Genomic DNA, 19,431 nt, shown 5'->3' with positions numbered 1-19,431 from the left:
CGATTTTCATTGTACAATACTAAAATCATTATTCACAAAGAATCGAATACGCCTACACACAAAAAAGCAGTTAGTATATATCATTCATTTATGCCACTTGTTCACATAAATTACACATGAGTACATGAAAAGAAAGAATGCATAGAGATTCGTAGATAGAGGAGAAACACATATTGTATATCATAGACCTGCACACCTCCGACTGACATGCGTGCACACGTACTGTTGGCGCGATGAATTCGTGCATGCAGGAGAATTGAAAGACACGAGGAATTTCAGTTGAGGAAGTGGGCATACACGTTCTCTGTTGACCGTTTTCTATCGTAGTGTGGCAGTGTCCTTGTCAGCAACGATGTTTCAGTATAATTCAAGTCTTATCTTCAGACGGGTGGACATGCAGTAAGATCCCTGTGTGGTAAGTAATCAGGAGCACCTTTTTTCCCGTGATGTTTAGATACTTTGTTTCTTCCAAGCCCCAACGTTTTATGAATATTCCTGCTTCTAACTTCTTCTGGTTTATACCACCTGGGCCCCGTCCTATAAAGACTTGTGATTGATACAAATCAATCACAACTTTGCGATAGAATGCAAATCCATCTTATAAAAAAAAAGTTATGATTGAAATTAAGACGGAGAACTGCAATTAATCAATCACAGGTTGCGATGGATTGCAGCTTTCAAGAGATTTATGATTGATCGATTTCTAGCACAAGTTTTATAAGACAGGGCCCTGGATTTTGTTTTCATTTCGAGTCCCATTCATTTTCATAAAGTTCTTCCTCCTAATAATTATGCGTTTATGAAAGTAGGATAAACTTTCCTACCAAATTAAAACAGGGTTCGAATAGAATGAATAACGAAGTATATCTTCATCACGTTTGTCGGGGTCCCCACTGAATTCCGGGTTTATATTTTCTGATTTTGCAATTTGCTTTCTTTTTTACATCGTCATGTCATAATTACGGTGTCATAATGCTGTTTGTCAACCGTAGTAATGAAATTGTACGGAGTTATAGATTACCTTTGGACTCTAAACAACCTAGGTTTTATTCAAGACACCAGCGGTACTTCGTGCATCGCAATCTATACTGTTTTCTCTGTCTCCTATCTTTCCGTACATGAATGTTCTTGTTATGATGAATTGGTTGTGAAATATGTACACTGGACAGCAAAAGAAAGTACCCACTTCTGTCAAAGGCCGCACACAAAACTTGAGCCCCAAGAAATAAACAATTTTTTGTACACAAATGTGCTGCAATATTAATTAGTAATCATATATACCCAATAGCAAGACAGTGATTATCTTTATTACAAAGAAAAAAATGACATGCACAGCATCTTGGTCACTGAATCAAAAGTCGCAAAATGTAACAAAATGAGCCTTACAAGTTTTACGCTAAAATCAATGTCACAGGACGAAAAAAAAAGCAGTCACAAACATCAATTTTCAATAATGTGTATGTCCTCCTTGTGCCTGAACACATTCCAGGCATCTATGACGCATGTATAATTGTTTGCTTTCTGAGGAATCGGTTCCGATCAGCAACAGCTCTTGTCTATTTGATCCAACAGCTAATATTATTGAACAAAATGTGCTTTCCGAAACTTGTGTTTGAATTACCGATACCCTTACGGATATTAGTGGAAATATAATCCAACTCAGTTAATTGGACAGGAACGGTCACGTGGGCATCCGGAAAAGTGATATGTTTGGATAAGCGGAATAATGTTTATGTTCAAGCATGAAAATTTCTAGCAAGTTGTTTTTGGGCATACACAAGATATCATCAATTTATTATCACCACCGATTATGAACATATTTGCACTCTTTTATGATTCGTATGATGTAGACTATAGAAATGAAATGAAATGATTATGAGAAAATGTCCCTTCCTATATGTCTTTGCTTCTTTGAGTTTGCTAACAAAATTTTGCTTATAGGTGTGCTTTGCCGATCATCAGTGAGCAGATATGCTATACCAGGAATCGATTTCTATTTCAAAACGTTACTGCAATCATGGCGATGCACGCAAACACTCGCCTCGCCGTCATTTCATCTTCGAGCAAATTATGAGTCATGAACACGCAATCCATCTAAAGTTTGTATTTATCTTTGCAAAGCTCTACAGCCTCATGCTTCATGTGGCCACCAGCATATCATAAATAAGCAAATGTCTTAAAGGTATTAGCCCACATTTGCAAACCCACGAAAATCAAAACTGCATAAAACAGGTCCAATATGACTTCAAGTACAAGTTATAACAGTAACATACCTCACCTGTTGCTCTTTGTCTATACCATTCGATAAAAGAGAGAAAATCATCGTCTTAAAATCAATTTTCAAACCGGGTCAACCCGACCCATAATCGAATTACGAGCGCGGGCTAGCTACGTACATGTAACTTACATATGTATCGCATGCATGTAGTACGTACGTGGACCGGAGCTAGCGAGCGTTATACGCATGCATACGGTGCATTTTCATTTATTTTTATGAAAGTAATGGAATAATTGGAACGAAATTTTGCACAGGTGTTACTGCAATCATACCCAAACTCCATGCTAACTATAAAACCAATTGCTGCAGGTTTACAAATGTGGGCTAATACCTTTAAAAGATTACTGCTACACTATCGTTCATTCAACAGAAGATTGCATTGTCGTCACAGACCTCGCTGAACAAACCGCATGGGGGTAAATTTAGCAAGAATTGTTAGTGCACTTGGTCGTTGTTTATCACGAAATTATTGAAGTTGGTTCACACAGTGTAATGGTTTTCTGTTATTTCTATTATTTCCCCTTATTGTGTGTTCTTTGATAAGCTGGTGAAATTGTTCCTCTTGTCCCGGTCGTTTTGTGTTGTTGCTGTTGCTGCTAAACTTTGCCAGCCCGATTCAACCATGTTCGATGGTCATGATTATGAACATTACTCCCTCCCCCCCCCCCCCCCCAATACACACACACACACAAAATGATAAACTGACGAGGAGATACATTTAGTATCTACAAATAAATGCATTTTATAGGCAGAAGGTAGAAGAATGAGATGTTGATGAAGAAGAAAAGAAGGCGCAAGTAATAGAGAAGAAAAGGAACAACTGAATTCCCACACGTAGCGTGCAATGTAATTCTATAACATGCTCAGATTACTATTGGCATTTTAGCTAATACCCGAGAAAAGAAAGAGGACTCATTGGCCCGAATTCACGAATGTGGTACAAATGAAACCATGGTTTAAACCATGGACAAAAAACCATGGAGCGCCAAGTGTCGATTGGAATATTTCGTTACGAAATCAGTCATTTCGTCGATGAAATGGTTGTTTTGTAACGAAATAACAACACTTTGTAACTAAATGAACATTTCGTCCACGAAATGACAATTCCGTTAACGATACGGTCATTTTGTGGACGAAATGACCAATTTCGTAACAGAATATTCCGTGCGACACTTAGCGCTCCATGGTTTTTGTCCATGGTTTAAACCATGGTTTCATTTGTACCACCTTCGTGAATTCGGGCCCTTGAATACTAAGAGATAAATGGATAGATGAATGATAATGAATGAATGATTCGATGTGAAGTACAAAAAAATTATAATGTTATGATTTCATTTGCAATCATGTTTGCATTACATTATCTGGTATTTGCTCACTGCTGTTCTTTTTGTTTATTTTCATAAATATGCGGAAAATGATAATCAAGTACTAAAAGGCAACACCTTCCGTCCTTGCTTGATGAAAATATACTTGAAACATGAAAGTGAAACTAAATGACTGGGATTTCCGGAAGGTTGAGCACAATGATCAAATCATTTATTAAGAGCAATGTATAAAACATGCATTGAATTATATCAGTGATAGATGTACTCTGAAAATTTCCTGGTGATCAAAATAAATGAAGGGCCTGAGTTCCCTCAGTCGGGAGCGCAGCTGCCCCTAGATCCCAAGGACAAGGTTTCGATTCCCGGATCCCACTCAGCAATATTGTGTGTAAACATACCGTCGTCCCCTCTAGTAAGAGGTAAAATACTCTGCCTTCGAATAGAACATAAAATGGAGGTCCCGTGTGTGGTTTATTGGGCTCACACGGGTAAATATTTCCCCATAAGACGTGTGTTAAAATTCTAAATATAAAAAAGTGAAATATCTGGGAGAAATGAGGTGTTTCATCTTCACTTACCTGAAAAGGACAGATTTTCATTTCATTTCATTTATTTCATTCCTTCTTTCTTTTTTCTGCAAACATAACACGAAATGAATCAGAAGATATAACATTGGCATGTATTCGACTTTACATGGTGGATACATTTGTAATAGTTAACAAATACAAAAACATACATGCACTAGCTGGGCTACTGCTGCCTCGGCGCGCGCTCGCGCGCGCCTCGGCAGCTAGGCTCGGCGCTACGCGCCTCGGCGTCCCTTGTCAAGTATAGTGAGGTGCCCGCACCTCGTCAGGGGCCTGAATACCGTCACCCCGCCTAAAATTGTTTTAAGCACACTAAACAAAAATTTATGACCGGGAATGTGTTCAGTACGCTTGAAACTTGGCAGGGCCACCACAACCAAGCAAATTGTGGTGAAAACCGAACAGTTTTTCGCGAAAATCTGAAATTTTAATCGGAATACGTGTTAGAATGCTATCACCACTGTCCCAGCACGCATCTTTTACGTGTATGTATATGGGAACATCACGGTCACCCGCACACGTCTTTTACGTGCTAAGTCTATGGGAACGCTGGTGACGAGTTGAGGGGCCCCTTCCTTAGCGCACAACTATTCCGCATCGTTCGCGTTTGGCGACGATAGCTGCAAATTTTCGATATCGATCAGTGAACGTGTGATTCCATTGGAATTTTCAGCATTTTTTCTGTATGTGAAGGGGATTTCATAGAATTTCAGTGACGAAATGTGATTTGAATATGAACAAAAATTAACTATGACGAGATGCGGGTCACCCAAGCATACTGAAGATTTTTTTTTATAGTTTGCGCAATTGTGGGATTTGTATTTTGATGACAGTGTCGTTTAACGGTGTATAGTTTACATTTGTGTTATTGTTTTGAGCAAGTAGAATTATTGTTTGGGGAGTATTGAGTAGTTGTTTATAACTGTAAATATTATGGTAGAAATTTGTTTTTATTGTCATTTCTGCATAGAACTTGTTTTGTTTTGTATAAGTAGTTATTATATAGTTTTTTTAATGTATTTTCTATGGCAGAATTTTTCTCTTTTTTGGCATACAGTAGCATTGGATTTTTTATCTTTTGTAGTATTGAGTAATCTTTATTTAGTCTCTTTTCAAATGATTTTAAAAGATGTTTTTCTTTTTTTTGCATATTATTTTGTGTAGTTGAGAATTATCATTGGTAGTTTTATGTAGTTATGTTTGTAACTGTAATTTTTTGCGGTTTTTGTTTTTATTTTTTGGCATAGAATTATTTTGGATAATTTTTTCGTAGTCCTTATGTAGTTCTTCATCTGTTGATTTTTCTGTAGATTTATTTTTTCATTTTTTCATTTTTTTAACAATAAAGGGCAGTTCTTTGATTCACGTAAAATATTACACGCACTTCACATATTTTCTTGATTCATGTGAAATATTCCACACACTTCAGTTATTTTTTATTCTTATAATACACTCAATTATCTTCATTCATCTATGCATTGTACATTTTTTTTTTCATTTCAATCATCTCCATTTTTTATGTTGGACTAATTGCAAGATAAGCTTTTTTTCAAATGAAAGACATATTCAGTCCACAAATCATTTTATATCATTCATAAGCAATAGTAAAAATGCAAAGGTCAAGAAGTTACTTTTGTAAGTGTGTTTATACAAAAAGCCCCTCCAGATCTACATTAAAAGTGTTTTCAAATGATTATTTCATACCTTTGTATCTCATACTATATCTACTTTGCATGAGAATAACAAATCACACATTTTTTATTATTAGATATAGATTTTGGAGTCTTTAACCCATCCTAGTCACACCCAACAACCAGCGTGGGTTGCATTATCTATGACCAAAAGAGGGCGTTCTACGACCTCAGACTTGGCCAGGAGCTGTAAAATGATTTTAACCAATCACAGAGATCCTTACTGGGACTCTGAAAAAATAATTTATGCAAAGAAATCTATTTTTTAATGTCTCTTATTGGCTGAAACACCTATCAGAGGTTCGAGCCTGCTGAGAAACTTATCAATATTCATGTTTACAGCGCGCATGTATCTTTGTTGCCCCAGCAACTGCAGTGATTTCTTACGCGTGTTATCGTGACATCGATCTCCTCATAGGGTGCGTGACGATATCTGATTTGTGTGGTAAAAAACAAATCGGACGTAACTTGCTTCATTATCAAAGCTGTTACAGTGTTGGACATTTGAAAGAACTGCTTCATGAGAAATCACCTTTCATTTATTATTTATTTTCACAAACAAGAATTTTGATCACTTACATGTTTTTCTAAAATCATTTTAATGTCATAATATTTCATGATGGTATGTGTTCTGTCTTTACATGGCAAGATGGGATTTTTTTTTCCATCCAGGGTCAAAGAAGAAAGTGACAGCTAGGAAGGAAACCAAAAGGATATGGAGGAAATGAAAAGGGAAGAATGAAACACCTGCTCAGCAGGCTCTTTTTTTTTATTGATCTCACACAATGGTGAATGCAGTACATCAGAATTTAAGTACAGTTCTAAATAATTTATTAGTTGAAAAATGAGCAAAGAAAGTGGGATTTCATCGAGTTCTAAATGAAAACTAAATCAGCATCGCAATTTAGATCTAATATTTACTACAGAATAGACCTGATGCAAACTTTATTGTCAAGCTTTTGGATGAGTTTCTTCAGAGACACACATTTTGGTAGCACTAAACCCGAGTGAAGAAGCAAAAGGGGAAAAAATGATAAATGCAGGTCTCTAGATCTAGACCACTCCTGTGCACGAGCGAGCATCAGCTCCCGTTTCATTGCCACTCTCGTCATGGGACATTGGCCTAGGCTAGCCTAGACCACTCGTGTCATACTCGCCATCATCAACGTCATGTCATGGTCACATGAAATAAATTGCTTCATCATAACGGTTCGTACAACATCACCAGAAGCCTCATTATCATCATCATCATCATCATCACTATCATCTCAACCACAGCTAAACCCTGAATATCACTCCCATCATTTCATTTCATTTCATGTTATTCTTCTCCTCTTTCCAACAGAACATAACACAGTATAAATTAGGAATCATATCACAATCGTACACATAAACATCTTGCAAGTGATATCAAATGATACAATAATAAAGTTACATATATATGCATGTATATGCAAAAAAAAATACAAGGTTATGTTTCAGTTGGAAAAAAAAAAGAACTGAGAGGTCCACTAAAAAGAAAGCTTGTAGATTGTGAACCCCTCAAGAAAAATCTAATGAAATACTTATTTGCATATGCTTAGCACAAGTATAATTTAAGACAAGACGGATCAAAATAGGAGACACACAGCAACAGGACACGACTCGACAAAATAGACGGAAAAATGGAAGGAAGGAAAGAAGGAAGAAAGAGAATGCCTACACGCTGATCAAGGAAACGAAAGAGGGAAACGAAAGAGGGATTTGAAGAGGGAATTGAAGAGGTGCTTCAAACAGCTGGTGGCTGCATACAGCTGTGCAGGGAATATGATGGATATTTCATTATAATAATTTCAGAGATTAATTGATTGATGGTTGGATGATGAACCCTGTGGTTGTTGGGACTTGGTTGATAAAAACGAAAAATCAGAGAGGGTTTGATAGAAAGGATTTCAACTTCCGCTTAAAAGAATACAAAGAAGGAGAATTTTTTATTTCGCAACTTAATGTATTCCAGAATCTAGGGCCTGTGTATATAAATGTATTCTGAGCGAATAATGTTCTCAGAAGGGGTAAATGAAACTCAGAAGATTGCCTGGTGGGATAATTACGGAAAAACTGATTTTTGTAAACATTGAATTGAATATACAGGGAAGTGCATTGAAATTAAACATAAACTGTCCAAGTTGAAAAAATACAAATCTTTTATTTATAAAATCTTATATTTAGTGAATAATGGATCTGTATGGGAACGTGGCGGGACGCCACAAATAACACGAAGTGCCCCTTTTTGTAATAACAGTAGTCTATCTAATAAAGTTTGATGAGCGCTACCCCATGCTAAAAGACCGTAATTAAGATAAGGTAAAATTAAAGAGAAATACAACGTCAGCAAAGAATACAATGGAATATGAAACTTAAGTCTATCAATGACACCAATATTACGTGAAATTATTGTACTAATTTTGATAATATGTGGCCTCCATGATAATTTATCGTCTACTGTAATCCCAAGGAATTTTACATGAGATACGCGTTCTAATTGGGTCTCATCAAAAATAATTTCTTTACGTAAGGCGTCTATATAATTGCTGAATAACATAATATATATTTAGTTTTCAAAAGATTAAGAGATAATTTATTAGCTCTTATCCGCTGGGTCACTTTTTTCAGTTCGGAATTAACAATGTGCACGAGTTTATCTGGATTTTGATGTGAAAAGAAAATACTTAAATCATCAGCAAAAAGTATAAATGACAACACGTCGGATGATCTGCAAAAATCATTAATATAAATGATAAAAAGTGAAGGTCCTAATAAGCTATCTGTGGGTCGCCACACTTAATGAATTCGAGACTTGAAACGTTCCCGTACAGAGATACGTATTGTTTACGGTTTTGCAGGTAGCTCCTGAACCACTCCAAGGCCTTCCCCCTTATTCCATAATAAGACAACTTGTAAAGTAAAATTTCATGATTTATTGTATCAAAGGCCTTGGAGAAGTCCAGGAATATACCAATAAGATGAGAATGATTATCCATAGTATGCGCTGCGTGATCGATAAACTTCAAAAGGGCATGAATGGTACTGCGTTTCTGACGAAACCCAAACTGACAATTTGTAAAAACATTATGAACAGTGAAAAAATTAATCGTTCTTTTAAATATCAATTTTTCCAAAATTTTAGATAAAGATGAAAGAAAAGAAATGGGCCTGTAATTAGTCATATCAGAACCATCTCCTTTTTTGCATAAAGGGAAAACCTTAGCTATTTTCATAAAATCAGGAAAAACACCACATAATATAGATCTATTAAAAATGTGTGAAAGTCACTCTCATAGTCACTCTCAGCTCACAAAACACATCAGCAAGCGATACAGACATTGCAGACCTAACAGTTAGCTAGCTACGTTAGACATTAGCCGTACACAAAAATGAAACGGAGGTGGCAAACTAGTAATGAATACACGAAGATCATCAACGATGGCATTCTACCGTAGAAAAAATACACAGAACATCTTGCACCGCAAAAAAAAAATCGAGGTAAAAAACTACGATGAAGAAAACTATGGTGAAACACGATGCTTGGGAGACGAACGATGAAGACACTTTACGGTATAAATGCTTCCACGGAAACATACGAGTGGGTATACGTATAGTGGGTACAAAGTACGATGTTCTCGCACACATAGGCGCCGGAAGTGGGGGGGCAGGGGGGGCGGCCGCCCCCCCAATCCAAAAAGTGGGGGGGCAAAACGCATTTTTGCCCCCCCAAAAAGCCCCCCCCCCAAAAAAAAATAATAATAAAAATAAATGAATAAACAAAGAAAATAAAATGTATATATATGAATAAAAGGGAAAAAATATGGCTACAAACGGCAGCTTTTGGACTGTAAAATGTCAAAATTTTCAAGCTCACTCGCTTCGCTCGCTCGCATCCAGCAGTTGAGCCCGGTGCGCCTATACCCCTTAATTTCTAAAGCGAAAAATATAGCTACGACGGCAGTTGTTGGACTCTAGAATGTCAAAATTTTCAAGCTCGCTCGCATTGAATCGTTATGCCATTCTCCTAATGTTGCTGAAAGTAATTGCCAATAGTTGCGCCCGATGCCCCCGCCCCTTAATTTCCAAAGCGAAAGATAAATATAGCTACAAACGGAAGTTTTGGGACTGTAAAATGTCAAAATTTTCAAGCTCGCTCGCTTCGCTCGCTCGCATTGAATCGTTATGCCACTCTCCTAATGTTGCTGCCAGTAATTGCCAGCAGTTGCGCCCGATGCCCCCCCCCCCCCTTAATTTCCAAAGCGAAAGGTATAGTTACAAACGGGAGTTTGGGGACTGTAACATGTCAAAATTTTCAAGCTCGCTCGCTTCGCTCGCTCGCATTGAGTCGTTAGGCCACTCTCCTAACGTTGCTGCCAGTAATTGCCAGCAGTTGCACCCGATGCCCCCCCCCCCTTAATTTCCAAAGCGAAAGATATAGCTACAAACGGGAGTTTTGGGACTGTAAAATGTCAAAATTATCAAGCTCGCTCGCTTTGCTCGCTCGCATTGAATCGTTATGCCATTCTCCTAATGTTGCTGCCAGTAATTGCCAGCAGTTGCGCCCGATACGCCGCCCCATTAATTTCCAAAGTGAAAGATATAGCTACAAACCCCAGTTTTGGGACTGTAGAATGTCAAATTTTCAAGCTTGCTCGCTTCGCTCGCTCGCATTGAATCGTTATGCCATTCTCCTAATGTTGCTGCCAATAATTGCCAGCAGTTGCGCCCGATATGGATGCGCCCCCATTTATTTCCAAAGCGAAATATATAGCTACAATTAAAACTCCAGTTTTGGAACTGTAGAATATCAAAATTTTCAAGCTCGCTCGCTCGCATTTTATTGTTATGCCATTCACCTTATGTTGCTGACAGTATATAATTTGTCGATCGTTTCACACCGTCATTCCATAATCCATGTAAGGAAAACTTACAATGTTCCTCAATGACTGCGTTGTTGAATGTATCACATTCCGTAATGTATTGTAGTCCCATTATTGCTTACGCACACACGCACAAGCATACAGACCGTCAAAATTACTTTATGGTCCCCCCCCCCCATGTTTCGACCCACCGTACGCCACTTTACATATATATATATATATATAATAGATGTGTGTGCGTGTGTGTGTGTGTGTGTGTATGTGTATATTGTGTAACATATGCATGGTCTAATCTTGAGCCCCCTCCAATGTTTGCCCCCCCAATCCAAAACTGCTTCCGGCGCGCCTGCTCGCACACACGTACACGTAGATAATCTACATCATGTTCAATCAAAAAACTCAACAAACACTCGCACAAAAACTCACCTCTAAATTGTTGCCATGTTCCAGAGCTTTCGGGGGGGGGGGGGGGGGGGGGGGGGGGAGGAGCTCGAGGACGTTATGGACACGTCGATTTGCAAGTGGGTAAGATGTGATAACAGATAGGTTGAAATGAAGAGGATTTATGACATAAACTACTGAGTTAACTAAGTGCACATTCGCACGAGTGTATACGCATCATCCCTCCTGCCTAGTGGGAATGACACAGGCAGTTTTTCAATGACCTATGAATGCCCTTGGCGTTCCGCCTGAGTGCACCGAGCAAGTGCGAGCAGCAGTAGTTCGAGACTTTTATATATATAGATACCGGCAAGATACAAAGTTATGTCTGGAGGGGAAAAAAAGAAAGAATTGAGAGGTCCACTGAAAAGCATGCTTGTAAATTGTAGACCACTCAAAGGATTCTTCATGTGAACATATTTGTTCATAAAGACAGGATAGAACAAAACAGGACAGAACAAGAAAGGAGAAACACACGACATTACATGACTTGACAGAAGGGTATACCATTGAAAGTTATAAAGCACAAAAGAATAATGGAAAAAAGGAAAGAGAGAAAAAGAAACATGAAAGGAAAGCCAACACGCTGAACATCGGAATCGAAAGAGGGAAGTGAGGTGCTTCAGAGCTCGAGCAGCTGAGCAAAGTTTGTACCGTACAAATAAGATAATGTAAAAAATACACGATTGTTACGACCAAAATCACTCCGAGAATGATCGCACAAAAGAAACAATCAACTGATGTTCAGGCGGTTTATTAACAGTGATATTGTGGGTACAGACTGGTAATCGGCGTCACATCAGTACAACAATGATCAATAGAAACAGTTATAAATCGGTAGTGGAATCACTTACACGTATTAAGTAATCCTTTGAAAGTGTCCAGATACGATGTTCAATGCACAGACGAATGATCTTTGACGCACCGATGAATAATTCCACCAACGTAACTCCAGAGGCGCAGGTTACGATAGTCCACGGTATAGATCCGGGGTAAAATCCACGATATAATGTCCACGGCGAAACGTGCAGAGTCCTAACGTTGTGACGACCACGTCCAGTTGATGCGTTGAATGATGATTCACTTAATAATGTTCAGCTAAGAATCCAGCCCACCACAGCTTTGCCGTAGCAATGTCCATTGACATAAAAATGGAGTCTCTCTCCAATGTAGGCAAATTAATTATCTGCAGGCAAAATGTCTCCCAGGCCTTATCTAGACAAACATAACAGGTCAGCAGGTAACACAGGGCTGACTATAACAAATCGCTTCAGAGCCAAAAGTGACGTAGCTCTCAGAGCAGTGGTGTTAGGTACTCTGCCTACTGCAGAATTTCTCTGGCTTATATACTATCCATTCACCCCCTTCTAGCACATTCTGTAACTCTCTCCAACCTGGGGCCACACATTCTAGCTAGTCCAAGTTCCAGGAATCCTGGATGACTCATTGCATTATAACATTGCCAAAATCAACTACCAATCACATTGGGCTACAGGGACAGTGCCTCCCTCAGCCAAACATGTAAGCACTTCCCAGAACATTCTGGAATGGGTGAAATCATTCTAGATTGAGTGAGCTATAATGTATTTTCTGTTACATGCATGTACTGTATAGCTACATTGTATACCACCTAGAAAATTCTCCTCTGATCTGGTCAGCCTGTATGTACTATATCTATACCATATAGAATGTTCTCCATGAATCTGGTCAACCTGTGTACATACACATTAAAACAGCCATGCATACAGTACATCATACATAATATTATGTACATAACTACTAGTGTGTACATTTGTGACACGATGATGAATGAAAAGATTGACGAATTAAATGATTGACGATGAACCCTTAGGTCGTAGAGACCAGCTAAGTAATGAATAGTATATTATCTTAGCGTGAATTCAACAAAAAAGTTTCAACTTACGCTTAAACGAATTCAAAGATAAAGAGTTTTTTACATCACAGCTTAAAGAATTCCAGAATCTAGGGCCAGTGTAAATAAATGGATTTTGCGAAAATAAGGTTTTCAGAAGGGGTAAATGAAACTCATTAGATCGCCTAGTGGGATAATTCTAAATAAAAAAAAAAAATGATTTCTTGGAAACATTGAATTAAAGATGCTGGGAAGTGCATTTGTGTTACAATTAAACATAAACTGACCCAGCTGAAAGAAAAACAAATCTTTAATTTTTAAAATCTTATACTTCACGAATAATGGATCTGCATGGGAACGTGGTGAAACGCTACAAATAATACGAAGTGCCCTTTTTTGTAATAACAATAGTTTATCTAATAAAGTTTGATGGGCACTACCCCATGCGAAAATTCCATAATTAAGATAAGTAATACAAAGTCAACAAAGAAGACAACGGGATATGAGATTTAAGTCTATTGCTAATACCAATATTACGCAAAATATTTTTACTAATATTAATAATATGAAGCTTCCACGAAAGTTTATCGTCCACTGTAATACCGAGAAACTTTATGTGAGATTCACGTTCTAAATGAACGTCATCAAAAATGATATCTGTGCGTAAAACTTCTATAGACTTACTAAATAACATATACTTGGTTTTCTGAAGATTTAGTGATAATTTATTGGCTCACACTATTGAGTCACACTTTTAATTTAGAATTGACAGTATGGACATGGGTAAATGGATTTTGGTGGGAGAAAAAAATATTTGAATCATCGGCAAAAAGTATAAAAACAAGTATGTCGGATGATCTGCAAAAATCATTAATGTAAATGATGAAAAGTAAAGGTCCTAATAGGGTGCACGTCACGAGACCGACACCCACGAGTCATACAGCCCACAAGTTATACAGCTCACAAGTCATACAGCCCACGAGTCATACAGCTCACAAGTCATACAGCCCACCAGTTATACAGCCCACGAGTTCGACACTGAGTAAATAAAGCCCACGAATTCGACATCAAGTAAAATAAGCCCAGGAGTTATACGGCACACGAGACCGACACTACGCACAAAAGGCTCATGAGACCGACAGTAAGCAAACAAAGCCCACGAGACCGACACTACACTTAAAAGGTCCACGAGACCGACGCTACGCATACAAGGCTCACGAGACCGACATTACGCAGAAGAGGTTCACGAGACCGACACTAAGCAAAGAAAGCCCACGAGACCGACAGGATGAACAGCGCCACCTATAGACCAATAGATTGTATAGGGTGTCCTGATAATAGCATAGGAAGATATGAGAGATGGAAAAGAAGAGTTGCCATCTCCAGCAGGGTGTTACCCCATCAGTTGCCCCCCCCCCCCCCCCCCCGAAATGATCAGGATCTTTAATTGTGTTTGCATGGGTGTGTGTTTGTGAAAAAAAAAAAAGTGAACAAAGTACAGTAAAAGTGTGTAACAGATCTTTCTACAATAAACCTGCGAGGGTGTTAATTTAGTATCAATAAAAAATAAAAAATAACGTAATCGTCTATTAAGGGAGCGTTAGGGATTCGGAAAAAAACCAGATGCATCCATGAAAACAGCAATTGTATTTCACGATAAAATGTACTGTTCGGAGGAGAATAACACAAGCCACAAAATTGAGGTGAATCCCTGCGATATAAAGCGTTTTAATCAGTAGAATTACATCATAGTTACAGAGAAAATTACAAATAGATCTTACTGCAAAACGTCAAAGCAGGAGGGTAGAATATCTGAAATAGAATAAGTAACTAGTGAATCGGGAAAGAGAAGAGGTAAAACTAATATCTTGTCCATATTCTAGCTAAAAACTGGGAAAGCCTATTAGAAATAGCACGATGGTGATGGAATTATCAATGCCCTAAAATTAATTCATACATCGTTATTGTCCTCTGTTAAATTCATTTGTGTTTTTTGTCTCTTTTTTGGAGGGGGGATGAAGAATACTAATTCTTCTATTTTTTTTTTTTTTTTTGGGGGGGGGGGCGGGGGCATGAAGAATACAATTCAATTTTTTCTACTTGATTATAATGTCGCTCCCTGACACACTTGCCCCCCCCCCCCTCCCCAGAAGTATGTAGAAGTACATATTTGATGACGTTCATAATTATGTAGATGGTCACCATCTTTCAATTGATTTCGTTACGAAATTACACCCGCCAGTATGTTATTTTTCCGTTCATGGAACACCCTGTGCAGGTGATTGACATGTAGATGGCGCTGTTTATCCTGTCGGTCTCGTGGGCCTTCTTTGCCTACTGTCGGTCTCGTGGGCTTTCTTTGCTTAGTGTCGGTCTCGTGAGCCTTTTTAGCTTATTGTCGGTCTCGTGGGCCTTTTTTGCCTACTGTCGGTCTCGTGGGCTTTCTTTGCTTAGTGTCGGTCTCATGAGCCTTTATTGCTTAGTGTCAGTCTCGTGGGCTATGTTTGCTTAGTGTCGGTCTCATGAGCCTTTTATGCGTAGTGTCGAACTCATGGGCTGTATGACTCCTGAGCCGTATAACTCGTGGGCTGTATGACTCATGGACCTATTATTGATGTCGGTCTCGTGGACCGTATGACTCGTGGGTGTCGGTCTCGTGGGATACCCCCTCCGAATAAACTACCCTGAGGGACGCCACATTTAATGGCTTCAAGACTAGAGCTGTGCTCGTTCAAAGATACATATTGTTTTCGGTACTGCAGGAAACTCCTGAACCACTCCGAGGCCCTCCCTCGTATACCATAATGAGACAATTTATGAAGTAAAATTTCGTGATTAATGGTATCGAAGGCCTTGGAGAAGTCCAGGAAGATACCAAGAAGATGAGAATGGTTATCAATAGTGTGTGCGGCGTTATCAATAAACTTCAAAAGAGCATGAATAGTGCTGTGTTTCTTACGAAACCCAAACTGGGAATTCGTAAAAACATTATGATAATATAAGAAATTTAATCGTTCTTGTAAATATCAATTTTTCCAAAACTTTAGATAGGGATGAAAGTAAAGAAGTAGGTCTATAATTACTTATATCAAAACTGTCTCCTTTTCTAAATAAAGGAACAACCTTAGCAATTTTCATACAATCAGGAAAAACACCATGTAATATGGATTTATTAGGAATATGAGAAAGTGGATCAACAATAGAAAATATAATTGCCTTTTAATATAATAGAATTACTTATATCATCATAACCGGCACTTCGTTTATTATTCATTGCAGTAACAATGTCTATTATTTCATATTTCGTAATTGGAGCAAAGAAAATAGAACTGGGATTGGATTGACCTAAAAATTTTGCAAAATGCGTATCAGACTGTGATACTTCTTTTGCCAGATTCTCTCCAATCATTGTAAAATAGGAATTAAAGATATTCGCTGTATCACCGGAATCTTCAAAAATTTTATTATTAAATCTTATTTTTGTAATATTCTATTTCTTTTTTGATATATTCATTTCCTGCTTTAACATCTTCCATGTATTATTCTCATCATGTTTATATTTTCATATCTGAATCATATAATATTTCCGCTTTTCCGATCGTATAACCTTAGTCATAATATTCTTATATGATAGATATTTATTCTTTGACTCCTCAGTTTTTTTTTTCAATTTGAATTTATAATATAACCTAGTCTTCCTATTAATTGAACGGAGGAGAGATTTCGAAATCCATGGAAGTTTAGGGGATGTTTTATAATTAACTGACCTATCTTTTAATTTGGGAATACAATCATCTAAATGTTTATTAATTATCTCCATAAAATTATTAAACAATGCATTAACATCATCATTATCACAAATACTTGACCAATCAACCCTATCTATTAAAGCTAGCGCCAAGACTAGCTTAATTTTCCGGTGTGGCTCTACGTTTAATTGAAGGAAAATAAGACTTATTAACCGGATGCTTGAGATAACAACATGATATAACTGGAAAGTGAACGGTCATATCGGATAAAATTATAGAAGAATTCAAAACTTGCAAAGAAATAGTAAAAATATTATCAAGGAGGGTGGCGGAATGATTTGTAGCACGTGTAGGTTTGGAAATTAATGGAAAAAAAGACGTTGACAAAAATAATTCAAGACATTCTTGTGACGTATTATCATCACTCTTAATAAAATCAATATTAAAGTCACCAATTATATAAACATATTTATTAACAAACAGAGGGCTTTGCAATGAATTTGTGATACTGTCTGAAAAATATTTAGAACTGGAATTTGGGGGTCTATAAACAACACCAACTATAATATTTTTACTTTGAGGGATGGAAATTTAAACAAACAAAAACTCTACAGTATGATTCATTATATTTAAATCATCACAAAAAATCATCACATCACATCACAAGTTAATTAGATAAATAAATCGCAACCCCACCACCGGTCCTATTCACTCTACATGTATTATTTACAATCAAATCATAACCATTCAAAGCATACGGTAAATTAATATCAAATGATAATCATGTTTCTGTTAAAACTATCAAATAAAACATTTGTTGCTTATATTGATTATCTAACAATATCTGTAATTCATCAAAATGCTTGATAATACTCCTATTTTTCAAAAAGTGCAGAAGAGTGTGAATTGATCCGACTTAATTCGTAGGGGAGCGTCTAAACAAATCAAAGTTCATCGTCATTAAGTGAGTCAAATGTTGCGTTGAGTCGATTAGCCATAACGCAGAACATAAAATATGTGAAGGCTTTTATGTAGTTCTGTACATACACTACATACACATGACAGTCAGCTTTGACACGACTTGCACGCTTGATGTCCGGATGGCAAGTGTTTATTTTCACGTCTCGGAATTCTTTATATACGTTGTACAATCATTACATCAACGTTGTTGGTATGAGATGAGCGGGGTAGGTGGTAGAGGAAATGGGATGACCGGTAATGACTTTTCCAGAGTTTGGATGGAGAGATGGAGAGAAAGGAATGTCGGAAATCGGAACAAAGAGACCGCAGAATTAAGGATGACCGAAAGGGTGATTACGTAATGGAAATGTGAGATGATACAAGTATAGCCGCTAACGACTTCAGCAGAGCAGCAGACAGTCGTATAAACACAATAAAGGCATAGTAAATTGGCGAAATTTCAAAAGATTGAAATAATATGTGGACGTAAATGAAGCACTAACAATTCCGGGTTCGGGGATAGTACAGCGAGTAGGCAAAGACACATTAACGTAGAATTCAGACATAAACCCTTTCATCCATCCAATTTGCAATGTGGGTTCTTCAGCTTAAACTCTGGCGAAGGGTTAGCAAAACCAGATTACGAGTTCTTTTTACTGAAAAAAAAATCACCTAAAGTGTATTTTCTTTACATGCACCTAATGACATAATGTCCCTTCATATTCCATGAGAAAAGCTTTTTATCTTCCAACTAAAATGCAGTTTGTAGAGGAATTAATTCCTATTCAATATCTGCAGCTATCCAGTTTATTGCCAAACTGCATATCTGAATTTTAATTTTTTTTTCATTTTATTCATTTAGTTTAGTATCTTTGGTACGATTTTGTGAAGCGGTCAGGGATATTCCATTTTATTTAGATGGTCTTTTTCCCAGTTCGTCCAACACCACTACGGCTAAACTCATTTAATTGGTCTACTATCAATTTCGTCTAGTGCCCTTTGGTCTTCTTCTCACTTGGTCTAATGCCCAGTTTGGTTACTTATTGTTTAGTCTAATGACCAGATGGTCTAATTGCAGTTTTGTCTCCTTCGCCTTTTTCCCCCATTTTGTCTAATACACTGTGGGTATTAGACGAAGTGGGTCTAGCCATTCTGGAAGTAGGCTAATTGGTAATGAGGCTAAGTGGCAATTGCACTAAATGGTCATCAGACGAGATGATTGCAGACGATGAGACGATGATAGGATGAGACCATGTGGGTTGAGGGTTGAGACTAACTACTAGACGAAGTGCGAGTAGACCAAGTGATAGATCACCCCGTGTGTCAGTGAGAGTCAACTCACGTAAAAGATCCCGTTTCATTCATTCATTCATTCATCCATCACAAAGAGAAAGGTGCCAAACCGGTAAAGTGGCCGCCTCCTGACACCTACTTGACTTCATGAAGGACCAAGAAAAAATGCAACATTGAAAAATTTTCTGTCAATATCTGTGCCTCTCAGGTAAAACGTGTGTCAGCTTTGAAGTTTTTAGGATTAATACTTGATGAGAATGTGGCCTGGAATGTTCATGTAAACAACTGTAATGTGTTGGCTAAGAATATTGGTGTTATGTATAAGTTAAA

The 19,431-nt window shown here is 37.6% G+C and overlaps 1 protein-coding gene across 1 annotated transcript in view; it reads left to right on the top strand.

The window, feature by feature from the left end:
- The first annotated feature begins 326 nt into the window (after positions 1–326).
- LOC139729565 (cubilin-like) overlaps positions 327–19,431 on the top strand; it is a 79,897-nt gene continuing 60,792 nt past the window's right edge. The window contains exon 1 of the mRNA XM_071640493.1: positions 327–415. The gene's annotated coding sequence lies outside the window, so the exon portion shown is untranslated. The remainder of the gene's footprint in view (positions 416–19,431) is intronic.

Source organism: Diadema antillarum, unplaced genomic scaffold (assembly GCF_040938485.1).
Source record: "Diadema antillarum isolate AM-2024a unplaced genomic scaffold, OU_Dant_1.0 scf00000020, whole genome shotgun sequence".
NCBI classification, from domain to species: domain Eukaryota; kingdom Metazoa; phylum Echinodermata; class Echinoidea; order Diadematoida; family Diadematidae; genus Diadema; species Diadema antillarum.
This window is presented reverse-complemented; position numbering and strand designations above follow the sequence as displayed.